The sequence below is a fragment of the Elephas maximus genome, chromosome 1 (genome assembly GCF_024166365.1).
Source record: "Elephas maximus indicus isolate mEleMax1 chromosome 1, mEleMax1 primary haplotype, whole genome shotgun sequence".
NCBI classification, from domain to species: Eukaryota; Metazoa; Chordata; class Mammalia; order Proboscidea; family Elephantidae; genus Elephas; species Elephas maximus.
Genome location: NC_064819.1, coordinates 135,656,083 through 135,670,438, shown reverse-complemented (window position 1 = coordinate 135,670,438; position 14,356 = coordinate 135,656,083).

Below are 14,356 nucleotides of genomic sequence, written 5' to 3'. Positions count from 1 at the left end.
AATGGAACAATTTTAGAAGTCTCTACACTCCCAGGAAAGAAGGAAACATCTATGGGAGTGATATTTCTTTAGGACAAGAAATGAAAAGCTAAAGGATGACAGGGGGAAAAAACCCACAGCTTAGGGATTAAGAGAGCTGAGTAAGTGAGAAATACTCAGTGAGGCACAAAATGAAATAATAAGAAATCATTCCAGGAGTTGAAAAGCACTTAAACAAGGAGATAGAGGTTTCTTGTCATAGATTTTCAAGGCTCTCTTCCAAAAGGGATATTTTGAGCCCAAAGCTCTTTGGTTTTTGTGAAGTATGATTGCTTAGGTGAGCAAAGTGATCATAAGAGCTCTTATAGGTGAAGTGGAAGAGAAACTTTGGTTTTAGGAATCTTACCTGAAGTGTACCAAATGTCACTCTAACTTAGAGACTATTAGTAATCAATTCCTCTGAGAATTCATATTTCACAAAATGTTCCTCTCTCAAATATCCTGGTTACTAATAGCTTCTTCTTCATAATTGCCATTATAACCTCTTCAAGAAGCTAAAGGAAGTGTAAGGTAAAGTACATAGGAACTCTAGATTCTTTTTAATAAATACTTTCTAACTGCTATTAATCATAGTTATGTTAGCCTAAGCCAAATAACACCTAGTTAAGTTCTCAGCACAGACCAACTCTTAACCAAACCTGTTGCCATCAAGTTGATTCTGACTCATGGCAGCCCTACAGGAAAAAGTAGAGCTGCCCCTTAGGGTTTCCAAGGAGTGACCAGTAGATTCAAACTGCCGACCTTTTGGTTAGCAGCCAAGCTCTTAAGCTACTGCATCGTCAGGGTTTCACCAACTCAGAATTTTACCTCAAAATAAAGTCTTTGATTAAATTCATTGGGAAAAATGAACGTAGCAAGCAGTCCTGACAAAGAAGAAAGTAACATATTACCTGCTGAAGGCTAAACCTGTTCCCACCCCCCCTCCCCACTTTAGCATAAATCCCTCTGCTCAACCTTGAGACAGTAACTCCCTTTTCGACTACTGCATAGAGACTTGTACCAGAAATGGTGAACATGTCTCCTCAGAGATAATCAAACTGAGAGGGAGAGTAGAATTCACCTTTTGGGTTTTAGGGTTTTGTATCTTCTGTGACAGCAGGATAGGGTGGGCAGCAGCAGACTGAAAGCCAGCAGGGCTCTTATCCTCTTTGGCAAGAGTTAGAAGTGGATGATGGGCAAACTTCCTTTTGGGACTGCATAAACCCCAGAGTTTTTGAACAATCCAGGAGGTAGAGGCCATTTTCTTACCCTGGGGAGATCCTGGGCTCTCTGCCAAATTCACTGGGGAGGCAATTGAGTTGGTTTAAATTTATCTTGGAGATATCAAAGAGATGTGATGGTACTGGCACCCCAAATACTTGGAGCTTGCATACATTCCTTGTGCAGGATGGGAAGTTGAACAAAAATATATTAACTGATGGTATCAGGCTGCTTTTCTTTCCTCCAGCAGTTGGGATATTGAAATATAAGTGAGTTGGGTAGAGAGAGTGTTCTGTTTCAGTTCTTCCAGATTCCAATCCTCTTTTTATCTGGGTCTTACGTCTAGACATTGTTGAAAAGAGATTTTGTTGCTCCTGGTTGCTGAATTCTGACCCCAATACTCTTGTTTGTTCCAATGTGCTATTTTCACCTATCTTTAAGGGCTTCTGGATGTGTTAAAGGACTAAAAGCATTCCCTCCCTTTGCTGCTGTTATACTTCACTGCGATAAGGACACGTGATCCTAGGACACGTGATCCTAGGACAGAATTTATGGGTCATCTAGAGACATATTTCTGCATGGGCATTGGGGTGAGCAATGTATTTACATTTGGAAGACCTGAGATATTCCAGGAAAAGCCAGAAATCCAAAACCTAAAGAGTGAAGATGATGGAGAATGCAAGGATGTAGTCAGGAATGGAAGTCAGATCTCTATAAGGTAGTGTTAATTGGGTTAATCTCCAGTTTGGGAACTCCTGTTTCTAAACTCTTTTAAAGTTTGTGTGTGTGTGTGAACTTGAAAATAGAACAATAGAAATAGTACAATAGAAATTGCCCAATCTGAACAATAGAGAGATATAGACTGAATAAAAAAATAAATAAACAGAGCTTCAGAAATATGTGGGAAGTATAATAAAAGATCTTCTTCATAAGAAGAACATCAAAGCTTGCTCAAAGCGAAGAGGACTTGAAGCATGGTGACCCTACAGGACAGAGTAGAGCTGCCCCTTAGGGTTACTGATGAAGATGAAAGAACACAGCCTTCAGTATGAGTTACACCTCAACATAAAGAAAGCAAAAATTCTCAGAACTGGGCCACTAAGCAACATCACGATAAACAGAAAAGATTGAAGTTGTAAAGGATTTCATTTTACTTGAATTTGCAATCAATGCCCATGGAAGCAGCAGTCAAGAAGTCAAACGACGCATGTCATTGCACAAATCTGCTGGAAAAGATCTCTTTAAAAAGTGTTAAAAAGCAAAGATGTCACTTTGAGGACTAACGTATGCCTCACCCAAGCCGTGGTGTTTTCAATTCCCTCATATGCATGTGACAGCTGGACGATGAATAGGAAGACCTAAGAAAAATTGATGCCTTTGAATGATAGTGTTGGTGAAGAATAGTAAATATACCATGGACTGCCAGAAGAATAAACAAATCTGTCTTGGAAGAAGTACAGCCAGAATGCTCCTTAGAAGCAAGGATGGTGAGACTTCATCTCACATACTTTGGACATGTTATCAGGAGGGATCAGTCCCTGGAGAAGGAACTCATGCTTGGTAAATAGAGGGCCAGCAAAAAGAGGAAGCCCCTTAACAAGGTGGATTGACACAGTGGCTGCAACAACGGGCTCAAATATAACAATGATTGTGAGGATGGCTCAGGACCAGGCAGCATTTCGTTCTGTTGTACGTGGGGTCAGTATGAGTTGGAACCAACTCTAAAGCACCTAACAGCGACAACACTCACACTCACATGCACACATACGCACACTCACAAATTAATGCATGCAAAACTGGTAAAATCTGAATAAGCTTTGTGGATTGTACCAATGTTAATTTCCTGGATATGATACTCTACTATAATTACGCAAGAAGTTATCAGACGAAGGGTATGCAGGACCGCCATAATATAGTTTTTGTTTTATTTATTTCTTTATTTTTGCATCTTTCTGTGAATAATAAAAAGTTCAGAAAAGGGCCTTAGTAAAATTAGGTTGTGGAACCTCTACTTCTGGTTTTAAGGGGTAAGCTAGATATCATCTGCTCGGGGAAGGATAATGTCAATAGCTAAAAATTGTCAAATAATCAATATATGTCAAGTGCTTTGCTATGAACTACATATATGGATTTTTTTTAATATGGTGTTTGGTTGTTTGGTGCTGTCCAGCTGGTTCCAACTCACAGCCACCCTATTATGTACAATGGAATGAAACACTGCCCAGTCCTGAGCCATCCTCACATTCATTGCTGCATTTGAGCCCATTGATCCAGCCACTGTGTCAATCCATTTCGTTGAGGGTTTTGCTCTTTTGCACTGACCCTCTACTTTACCAAGCATGATGTCCTTCTCCAGGGACTGGTCTCTCCTGATAACATGTCCAGAGTACTTGAAACGAAGTCTTGCCTTCCTCGCTTCTAAGGAGCATTTTGGCTGTACTTCTTCCAAGACAGATTTGTTTGTTCTTTTGGCAGTCCATAGTATATTTAATATTCTTCTCCAACACCATCATTCAAAGGTATCAATTCTTCTTAGGTGTTCCCTATTCATTATCCAGCTTTCATATGCATGAGAAGCAATTGAAAATACGATGGCTTGGGTCAGGCCCACCTATATCCTCAAAGTGACATCTTTGCTTTTTAACACCTTAAAGAGGTCTTTTGCAGCAGATTTGCCCGTTGCAATACGTTGTTTGATTTCTCGATTGCTGCTTCCATGGACATTGATTGTGGATTCAAGTAAAATGAAATCTTTGACAACTTTGATCTTTTCTCCATTTATCATGATGCTGCTTATTGGTCTGGTTGTGAGGATTTTTGTTTTCTTTATATTGAGGTGTAATCCATACTGAAGGCTGTGGTCTTTCATCTTCATCAGTAACTGTTTCAAGGACTCTTCACTTTGAGCAAGCAAGGTTGTGTCATCTGCATATCGCAGATTGTTAATTATCCTTCCTCCAATCCTGATGCCCTGTTCTTCTTCATATACTCAAGTGTCTCAGATTATTTGCTCAGCATACAGAATGAATAAGTACAGTGAAAGGACACAACCCTGACGCACACTTTTCATGATTTTAAACTCTGCAGTATCCCCTTTTTCTGTTCAAACAAGTGCCTCTTGTTTTATGTACAGGTTGCACATAAGCACAACTAAGTGCTCTGAAATTCCCATTCTTCACAATGTTTTCCATAATTTGTTATGATTCCCTTAGTCAAATGCCTTTGCATAGTCAATAAAACATATGTAAACATCTTTCTGGTATTCTCCGCTTTCAGCTAAGATCTATCTGACATCAACAATGATATCTTAGTTCCATATCTTCCTCTTAATCTGGGTAGAATTTCTGGCATTTCCCTGTCGATGTATTCCTTCAACCACATTTGAATTATATTCAGGAAAATTTTACTTGCTTGTGGTATTAACGAAATGTTCGATAATTTCCACATTCTGTTGGATCACCTTTCTTTGGAATGGGCACAAATACGGGTCGCTTCTAGTTGGTAGACCAGATAGCTGTCTTCCAAATTTCTTGGCATAGATGAGTGAGAGCATCTACTGTTGCATTAATTTGTTGAAACACCTCAGTTGGTATTTTTTCAATTCCTGGAGCCTTGTTTTTTTGCCAATGCCTTCAGTACAGCTTGGATTTCTTCCTTCAGTACCATGGCTTCTTGGTCACATGCAACCTCCTGAAATGGTTGATTGTTGATGAACAATTCTTTTTCGTACAGTGACTGTGTAATCCTTCCATCTTATTTTGATGCTTTCTGCATATTTCAATATTTGTCCATAGAATCCTTTAATATTGCAACTCGAGGCTTGAATTTTTTCTTCAGTTCTTTCAGCTTAAGAAATGCCAAGTGTGTTCTTCCCTTCTGGTTTTCTAACTCCAGGTCTTTGCACATGTCATTATAATACTTTATCTTTACTTCATTATTTCTTCCATTTTCTTTAGCTGCTCCATGCACTAAGAGACTAAGAATCTCTTCTGACATCCATTTTGGCCTTTGCTTTCTTTCCTGTCATTTTAATGACCTTTTACTTTCTTCATTTATGCTGTCCTTGATGTCATCCCACAACTTGTCTGGTCTTCGGTCATTAGTGTTCAAAGTGTCAAATCTATTCTTGAAGTGGTCTTTAAATTCAAGTAGGATATTCTCAGTGTTGTGCTTTGGCTCTATTGGATTTATTTAATTTTCTTCAGCATCAGCTTGTATTTGCATGTGAGCAACTGATGGTCTGTTTTGCAGTTGTCGCCTGGCCTTATTCTGACTGACGATATTGAGCTTCTTCATTGTCTCTTTCCACAAACGTAGTTGATTTTATTCTTGTGTATTCCATCTGGTGAGGTCCATGTGTCACCATTATGTTGCTGAAAAAAGGTATTTTGAATGAATTGGTCCTTGTTCTTGCAAAATTCTATATGCAATCTCTATCCTATCACCAAGGCCATATTTTCCAACTACTGATCCTTTTTCTTTGCTTCCAACTTTGGCATTCCAATCACCAGTAATTATCAATGCATCTTGACTGCATGTTTGATCAATTTCAGACTGCAGAAGTTGGTAAAATTCTTCATTTTCTTCATCTTTGGCATTAGTTGTTGATGGGTAAATATGAATAATAGCCATATTTACTGGTCTTACTCATGGGTCTATGGATATTTTTAATACTCAGATTTGTGACATAGGTATTAACCCATATTTCAGATGACAAAATAGAAGCTAAGAAAGGTTAGTTTCCCTAGTTTTCACAAATAATAAAAACAATTCAAACTACAAATTGTTCTGACTCCAGAGCCTATGCTACTAATAAATGCCATGGAACCTGGGATGCTTTCAGAGGTGGTGGAAAGCCTGCTGCCTCTATTAATCCCTTGCTCTTGTTCATTGATGCCTACACTTCCTCTGCCAAGAGTAAGACCTTTGAATTTCTAATTAGAGATGGGTCTGATCCCAGTATGGAAAGGAAAGGGAGGTCCCGTAAACAGAAAATAGAGAAAATGTAGATGTAGGGTTATCTGGGACATATTGGATCCACTTTAAGATTTCACTCAAGAAATGCTCTAGTCTAACCTGAAGACAAGCCTTGCCTACCAAAAAGTTTCTCCTAAGAGTGGCTTTGATTTTGATACTTAAAATTGGAGTGCAGCAGATTCGGTCAAAATCAGTCAAACTGTTTAAAAGTTACTAGGAAACAAACAAACACATGTAAAACACTAAAAGGTCCAACAGATTTCACTAAGCCCAATCAATAGTTTTTCATTCTCAATTCAGCGGGTGGCATTCTTTTAAACATCCATGTAAACCAAGAACGACTGAAAAATATGTTCGATTTTACCACATACTGTTAACTGAAAATTAACCACAGGGAGGCAGAAGACAGAACATTCAATAGCAAATCTATGTCTCTCTTCCATAAGAAAAAATCTCTTCACATAGATCATATAGAAAAGCACTCTGTAATTTATACATTAAGAATTAAGTGCATTTTTGCTTCATATTCATGGCATTCTTCGTATTCCAACTAATGATTCCCTTCCTGTGTTTGAGGGGTTTTGTGATTGCACTCCAAAAATACTAGTATTGCTGGAATCATTAATATACTTCACTGACATAAATACTGTCAGTTTAGTTTCTGATCTTAAAACACTAAATAATTGACTGTATAACAATGAAGCTTTTATTTTTTATTCTTGTATGGTACTGATAAATTTCAGATCCAGATGTCAAGAGTAACTTTCCCTGATTTTTGGTAAAAATCTATTTTTCCTTCAACAAAAACAGTAACCAACATTCATCAAGTTTGCCAGGTATTATGTGCTAGGATAAATTAAGTTAAATCACATGAAATTGTTAATATATGACCATTTTTAACCTAAAAACAACAATTTCCCAATTTTCAATTTAATAGAAATGAAAAATGCAGTTCCTTCCAAGAAGATCTCATAATCTAGTAGAGAAAACTCACAAAATAAACAAAATTATAAGTTTGAGGGATTCTGGAAGGCTTCCTTGAGGAAATATTTGAGCTGCATCCAGAAGATTGAGTGAGAAGAGCTGGGTGAAGTTTCCTGGAAAAGAATGTCCTTTCTGACGGGAGAGAAGTATGCATGGAGAGATCTAAATTCTAGGAGGCAATCAGGAAAATGATGCGTCCGAACTGGAGAAATGGAAAGCTGGTGGCGTAGTGGTTAAGAGCTATGGCTGCTAACCAAAAGGTCGGTAGTTGGAATCTACCAGGTGCTCCTTGGAAACGCTGTGGGGCAGTTCTATGTCCTATAGGGTTGCTATGAGTCTATGAATTGGAATTGACTAGATGGCAGCGGGTTTCTTTTTTTTTCTTTCTTTCTTTTTTGGTTTAACTGGAGAAATAGCCTTCAACCACAAAGCCTCTTAGGTAGAGAGATTTTTACTGAGAGCAACTGGGTAACATCAAATGATTTTGAGGGAGGAAATGAAAAGAAAGATTTGCATTTTGGGAAGATCACTCTAGCAGTAGTGTGTGGGGCAGGTAGTGGTGGTGGTGGTGGGAGCTTTAGTTGGACAGGACTAATGGCTGGGAGATCACTTAGAAGTTATTGCTTCACTATAGATGTGAAGTGATAAATGATCTACGCAAAAGCTATGGCAAAAAAGTGGTGAGGTGGGGTCAATTACACTAGGGAAATAAGGAACTCGTGTGGAATGAACCTGAGAGAGGAATCCAGAAGCTGGGTATGTAAAACTGAGATAGGAACTACAGGAGAATTAGATCTGGATGAGGGCAAGGATGAACATAATAAACCCAGTTTTACATATCCAAGTAGACTTATCTAGCTGGCAGCTTAACTCTACTCTTTTGAGACCACAAGAGAAATCCGAATTAGAAACACAGATAACAGGGCCAACGGCATATAACCACCAAAAACCAAATTCATGATTCCAACTCATAGCAACTGTACAGGACAGAGTAGAATTGCCCCATGGGGTTTCGAAGGCTGTGATCTTCATGGAAGAAGACTGCCACATCTTTCTGCCATGGAGCAGCTGGCGGAGTACAGAGGGGTAGGAAGGAAGCCCAGAGTACGTAGGCTCATGGAAGCCAAAGGGTTTGAGAATTTAAAGAAAAGGACAGTAATTAATAATACCAAATAGCATGGAGAGGTTGAATAATATGATAACAACAAATACCCACTGGCTTTTGCTATTACCTGTTGCTGTCAAGTCGATTTCAACTTATAGCGACCCTATAGGACAGAATAGAACTACCCCATAGGGTTTCCAAGGAGCGGCTGGTGGATTCGAACTGCTGACCTTTTGGTTAGCAGCATAGCTCTTAACTACTGTGCCACCAGGGCTTCAGCTTTTGCTGTTAGGAAGCCATTTATTACCTTGGTGAGAGAAGTTTTTATGAAAACTTGGGAGCAGAGGCTAGATTGCAGAGGATTAAGAAGGAACTGGAAAAAAAAAAAACAGGAAGTGGAGACAGTATATGTAGGCTACTTAAGAACAAAAACCATAGAGCAACCAAATGCTTCTTTGTATCTTTATCATAAAAGTAATATAGGCTCATCGGGGAAGTAAAATTTCAGGTGTTGAAACGCTTGCAACTTCAGAGAAAACCACTATTGATCTTTAAATTTTAGTGTACAATCTTACAGAATTTTTGTATGTGTGGAAAGGTACACACATACACAGTGTACTTAAATCAGCAAATTGCTGTCTTGTAACCTGTTTTTATTAATTAAGATATAATGAACATGACCATAAATCGTCTTGGATGACATTTATTTTATCAGGCTGTATAGAAGGGCCATGATTTATGCAGCCATTACACATGCTTGGACATTTTAATTGTTGTCTTCTTATAAAGCTACATGCATAGCCTCAATCTTTCTGCTTCAGTCTGCACTTGTTCTTCTCTAAGCCTGATGCACAGCTAGCGTCTAGAGACTTCCCTTTATCTGTAAGTGTGGGAAGGTAATTTTTCTGATTCCTCACATGTCTGAAATTTTTTTTTTTTCACACTAGGAGCGCTGGTGGCACAGTGGCTAAGAGCTCAGGCTGCTAACCAAAAGGTCAGCAGTTTGAATACACCAGCCACTCCTTGGAAACCCTATGGGGCAATTTTACTCTGGGCCCCTATGAGATGGAGTTGAGTCAACAGCAATTTTTTTTTTTTGCAAAAAAAAGGGGGTAGTGTTGGTTAGTGCCTCACTTGATACAACTTTTGATTGAATATAAAACTCTAGGCTGAAAATAATTCCTATAACTCCCATGACATTACTTCATTACCTTCCAGTAACCACAGTTGGTGTTAAAAAAACAAAACAAAAACTCACACTTGGCAATTCCCTCACCTTTGTACATGCCTTGACTTTTCCCCTCTGAAAGATTTAAAAACCTTACCTATATATTTAGTGGTCCAAAGTTCCAGAATTGAGGAATCCAGATGAGGTCTATTTTAATTCATTTAAAAAACAAAAAAAAATTTTTTTTTTTTTTTTGTCTATAGTTAGTGTTCTCTTGCAATGTGGAGACTTGAACCTTTTACTCTGGAGACTCATCTTCAACTGTTTATTTGACAATTTCTGTCATCTATTTTATCTACTCTTTATTTCTAGAAATTCTATTCTATTAGTCTATTCTGGATTGGTTGCTTCTTCTACGCTTCTAATGTTTTTACTCATATCTTCAGTATTTTTTTTTTTTTTTTGCTGTATGTTCTGGGAGAATTCTTCATCTTTATCTTTTAATCTGTCTTTTTTGGCAGCAGTGTATTTCGCATGAAAGAAATCCTTTTAATTCTTTGTTGCTTTTGTAGCTACTAGTTTTGTGACTAATTTCTTCATGAGTCTGAGGAAAACAATTATGTTTTTGTTGAGGTTAGGTTTTATTTTTGCTTATTTTGGTCACACTTTAATACTGAAGGCTTCTTGCAGGTTTCACTGCATCTTGTTTATCCATTTATTTTTACAAAAAAAGCAATAAAAAAGCTAGTCGATGGCTTTGTGTATGTTGACCATGTTAACTGATAGACAAGCACTTCTTTATTGCAATGTAGGGGACACTTAGGGAATCCTACTTGTATATAAGTTTCTTATGCTGTTGTTGTGTGCCGTTCAGTTGATTCCGACTCATAGCAACCCTATAGGACAGAGTAGAACTGAACCATAGGGTTTCCTAGGCCATAATCTTTATGGAGCCCATCACCAGGTCTTTTCTCTTGAAAAGGGGCTCGCGGACTTGAACCACTGGCCTTTCAGTTAGCAGGCTAGCACTTAACCATTGTGCCACCAGGGCTCCTTCTTATACTGAGGAAAATAACTAAGCTATTTTCTCTAGGGCTGCTCAACTTTAGGGACGTACCCTCCTTTCATTGCCTGGTGCACAGAGCCTCCTTTTGAGCATCTTCATTTGGGGGTTAGGAAGCTTTATGTGTGGGAGTTAGTCAACTGTTCCAAATACAGAAATTCTATTATCCCTCTTATTTTTAGGTTCCTGCCTAACTTTGTCTTCAATGGAATCTAGCATTTTTAGTCCTAAGCATATCCCAGATTCTGCATTTCAGATGAAATTAGACTATAAGCCTCTCTGTGTGTTCTAGGCTAGAGATCTCCTCTGACCTAACTCACCAGTTACCATGCTTCCACTTCCTTTATGCATTCCATAAATTTGTTAAAATCTCCCATCTATCAATGGTCCCTCTCCTCTTCTTTTTCCAAATAGTGGATTCATATCATTTTAATGAGGATCTTTGTGGAGAAGATAAAATACATCTTTAATAGAATGTTTCCTTAAGTAAGGTTCAATTCTGTCTGTCTCTAGTTTATAAGCTCTATCAAGGTAGGGATAATGAATGTTTTCACTGCTGTATCCCCAGTGCCTATCGTAATGTCTAATAATGTCTTAAAATATAGTCACTGAAAGGGCAAACAGAAATTGTAAAGACCTAACAAGAGAATGTGCAAATACAAAAATAAAGATTTAACTTTTAATCCAGTTATATCAAAACCGAAAATGTTAACGTAATAACCTACTTTAGCTAATTGAGACCACCATAGCTAGTTGTTCCTGAGCAATGAAAAGGGTGATACTGGAGCAAACTTTTAATACCAAAGATTGGCAAAGAACTTGGCTTGTTTTGGGAGTAGCTGCCATTTAGAATTTATATTTAAATGGTGTGTGTGCACCATTTTCATTATAGTTCTCTGAATCCTCTTTATTAATTCGGCTTTGAAGTTGTTAATTATGATTTGGCCAGATAGGGTGATTAAGTAAAGCACTCTTCACAGGTGATGAGGAGCAGCTGTATTGGAGATGCCAGGTGTCACAGCTGCCATAATGCCTGGCTCCCAAGCATTTCCACTGGAAGGTAGTTTAGAAGGGAAGTTAATTTAATCACGAGTGTTGGATCCCTAGTGCCTATTGCTCATCCTCGTTAGTTGATCCATCCACTCATCAAAAACAATGAAATACTTACTACTTAAAAAAGCAAAGGAGGTGGGATTGTGTATATAAAACCAAGTTAACAGCTATATGAAAACCAGCATGGATCAAGCAACATACAGTATTTTAGCAGAGCATACAACCTCCACAAGCCCTCAACACACTGGTGAAATAGTCATGGGCCTGAGGAAAGGGAAAGGGAAAGGGAGCAATGCCGTTGCTTGGGGCTACATAATCACTTAGGCATTAGTCCTGGAGTGGATTCAGAGTAGCAGAAACACAGATCCCCAGAAATGGTGCTGAGCAGATCTGGACAGGGCATGTTAATCCCATGCTCCAACACAGGGATACCATGAGGATCCCAATACAACTTCTAACCAGGCCAGAATTGGTTTTTAACCTGGTGTTCCTGGAGATGATGGGTATTGGTAGACCAAGCTGCAAAGAAATAGGGAAGGCAGAGCAAAGAAAATGATGCAGTATCTGGCACAGAGGGTTCTAAAATGTTTTAAGAATAACAAATATGACCTTGTTGGTGTATGTTCTTAATTAAAAGTTGGAATAAGCCAATTACTTATTATTACTGTTGCTTGCAATTTCCCTCAGTAGCTGTGACTTTGGGTCACTAGAGAAATGAACTGAAGACAAATTTAAACCTGGCTTGAAGGTTGCCAGGGTTATCGACTGTGTAGTTTTCAGCCAGCAGTGAGGAAGGTGGTAATATGACAGTTCAAGTGTACGTTCAAAGAGAAATCTTTGACAAAGACACCTTCTATAAGTTAAATTCTTCTCCACATTATAGGGCCTGGGCTAGGGTGAGACAAGTAAGAAGCCTAGAATGCAAAATTTAAGGAGGCCACCCTGCTCTTATAAGACCCTGAGAATGAGTGACTCCTTAAAATGTATGCCTCTGTTCTCTCACTTGCCTTACCTTAGCCCTGCCACATTATAACATTTTTGAAGGTTCCCACCCATTTCATGATCCATTCCGTCACCACAACAGCTCATAACTCAAAGTAAGTAGTTAAGGAATTATAAAGAGAAATGAGGCTCATGCCTGAACATGAGACCTTCACTTCCAATGTGAAAATGCTTGTCCTTAGCACGATTATTTGGTTATTTTATCTTCTTTTTAGTTCTTGGAATCCTGTAACAAAACAGCACATGCCTATTAGCCATTTTGGGTGGCTTATGTAAGGATAAAGAACATACTTAAGCAAGTTGCATTTGACATGAAGTTGGCAGGGATAGTGACTGTATTGCATGCCAGAATCAAGATTCAAAAAGATCTTGACAGGCTGAAGTGATGGGCCAAATATAATAAGATGAAACTTAACAGGGATAAATGCTATGCACTTTGGTTAAAATTCCAACTGAACAAGTGTAGTATGAGAGAGATGCAGTTAAAGGCAACCCTTGTAAAAGACTTAAAAATTTCATCTAAACAGTATTCAATGAGTCAGTTGTGTAACGTGCTTAATCTGAAACTAAATTTAGTATTAGACATTGTCGACAGAAGTCAGTTATCTAAAATGAGGGATATAATAGCTCTGCTCTTTTCAAATAGAGCCACTCTCCCATCAAGGGTAGGGGATAGCTCTTTGGCTTGGAAAGACATATTAGTGGCACTCTGTGAATCAGATGTATGGATTTATTTAAGAGAGAAAATGTGAGACAGGTGAAGCTAAATTTTCTGGACAATGAAGCATTGAGAATATGCTGGGAGAAAAATCTCTGTCGGTGGAGGTGGAAGTCTCACAATACATTGGTAGGCTGGAGCCTGAGCAGAGAAAAGGTTAACAAGAGATGTTGGGGAAAAGTCTACGATCTTTAGGAACATCTATTGTAGGTTGCAAGTTGTTTTCTGTTCTGAATTATAGTTTTCCTCCAAAACCTCAAATCTTAATTACAGTTCAGTTACATACAAGTTTGTAGTTGGTGGAGTTGATGGTTGCTATTTGCTGTAGAGTTGGCTCAGACTCATGGCGACCTTAGGTACAACAGAAGAAAACGTCGCCTGGTCCTGTGCCATCCTCATAATTGTTGGTATGCTTGAGTCTTGTGTTTCTTTATAATTAGGTTCAAGATATGCGTTTTATTTCGTGCAGTAGTACTACAGAAGTGATACTGTGCTCTTTTCATTGCACATCTTATCAGCTAGGCCATGATTTGATTCATCCTATTACTGTGTGTAGAAAACCCTGGCGGCATAGTGGTTAACAGTTACAACTGCTACCCAAAAGGTCGGCAGTTTGAATCCACCAGGTGCTCCTTGGAAACTCTATGGGGCAGTTCTACTCTGTCCATAGGGTCTCTATGAATTGGAATTGCCTTGATGGCAATGGGTTTGGCCTTTTTTTTTTTTTATTATTACTGTGTATGTTAACATTGACCACTGGATTTAAGAAGTGTCTGCCAGGATTCTTCACTGGAAAGTGACTGTTGCTCTCTTTGAAATTAATACATATTTAGTGGGAATGTACTTTGAGATCATGTAAATATCCCATTCCTCCAAACTTTTAAAATATTAATATGAGTATGCTGTTATAATTTGTTGCTATTATTATTTTGATGTTCAAATTGTCCCATATTTGGCCAGGGGAATCCTCTTCCAGCTGGTTCCTTTTGACACGTCCTCATCATTCTTTAAACATTTCCTTACTTTATGGCATTACAAGATGTTCCA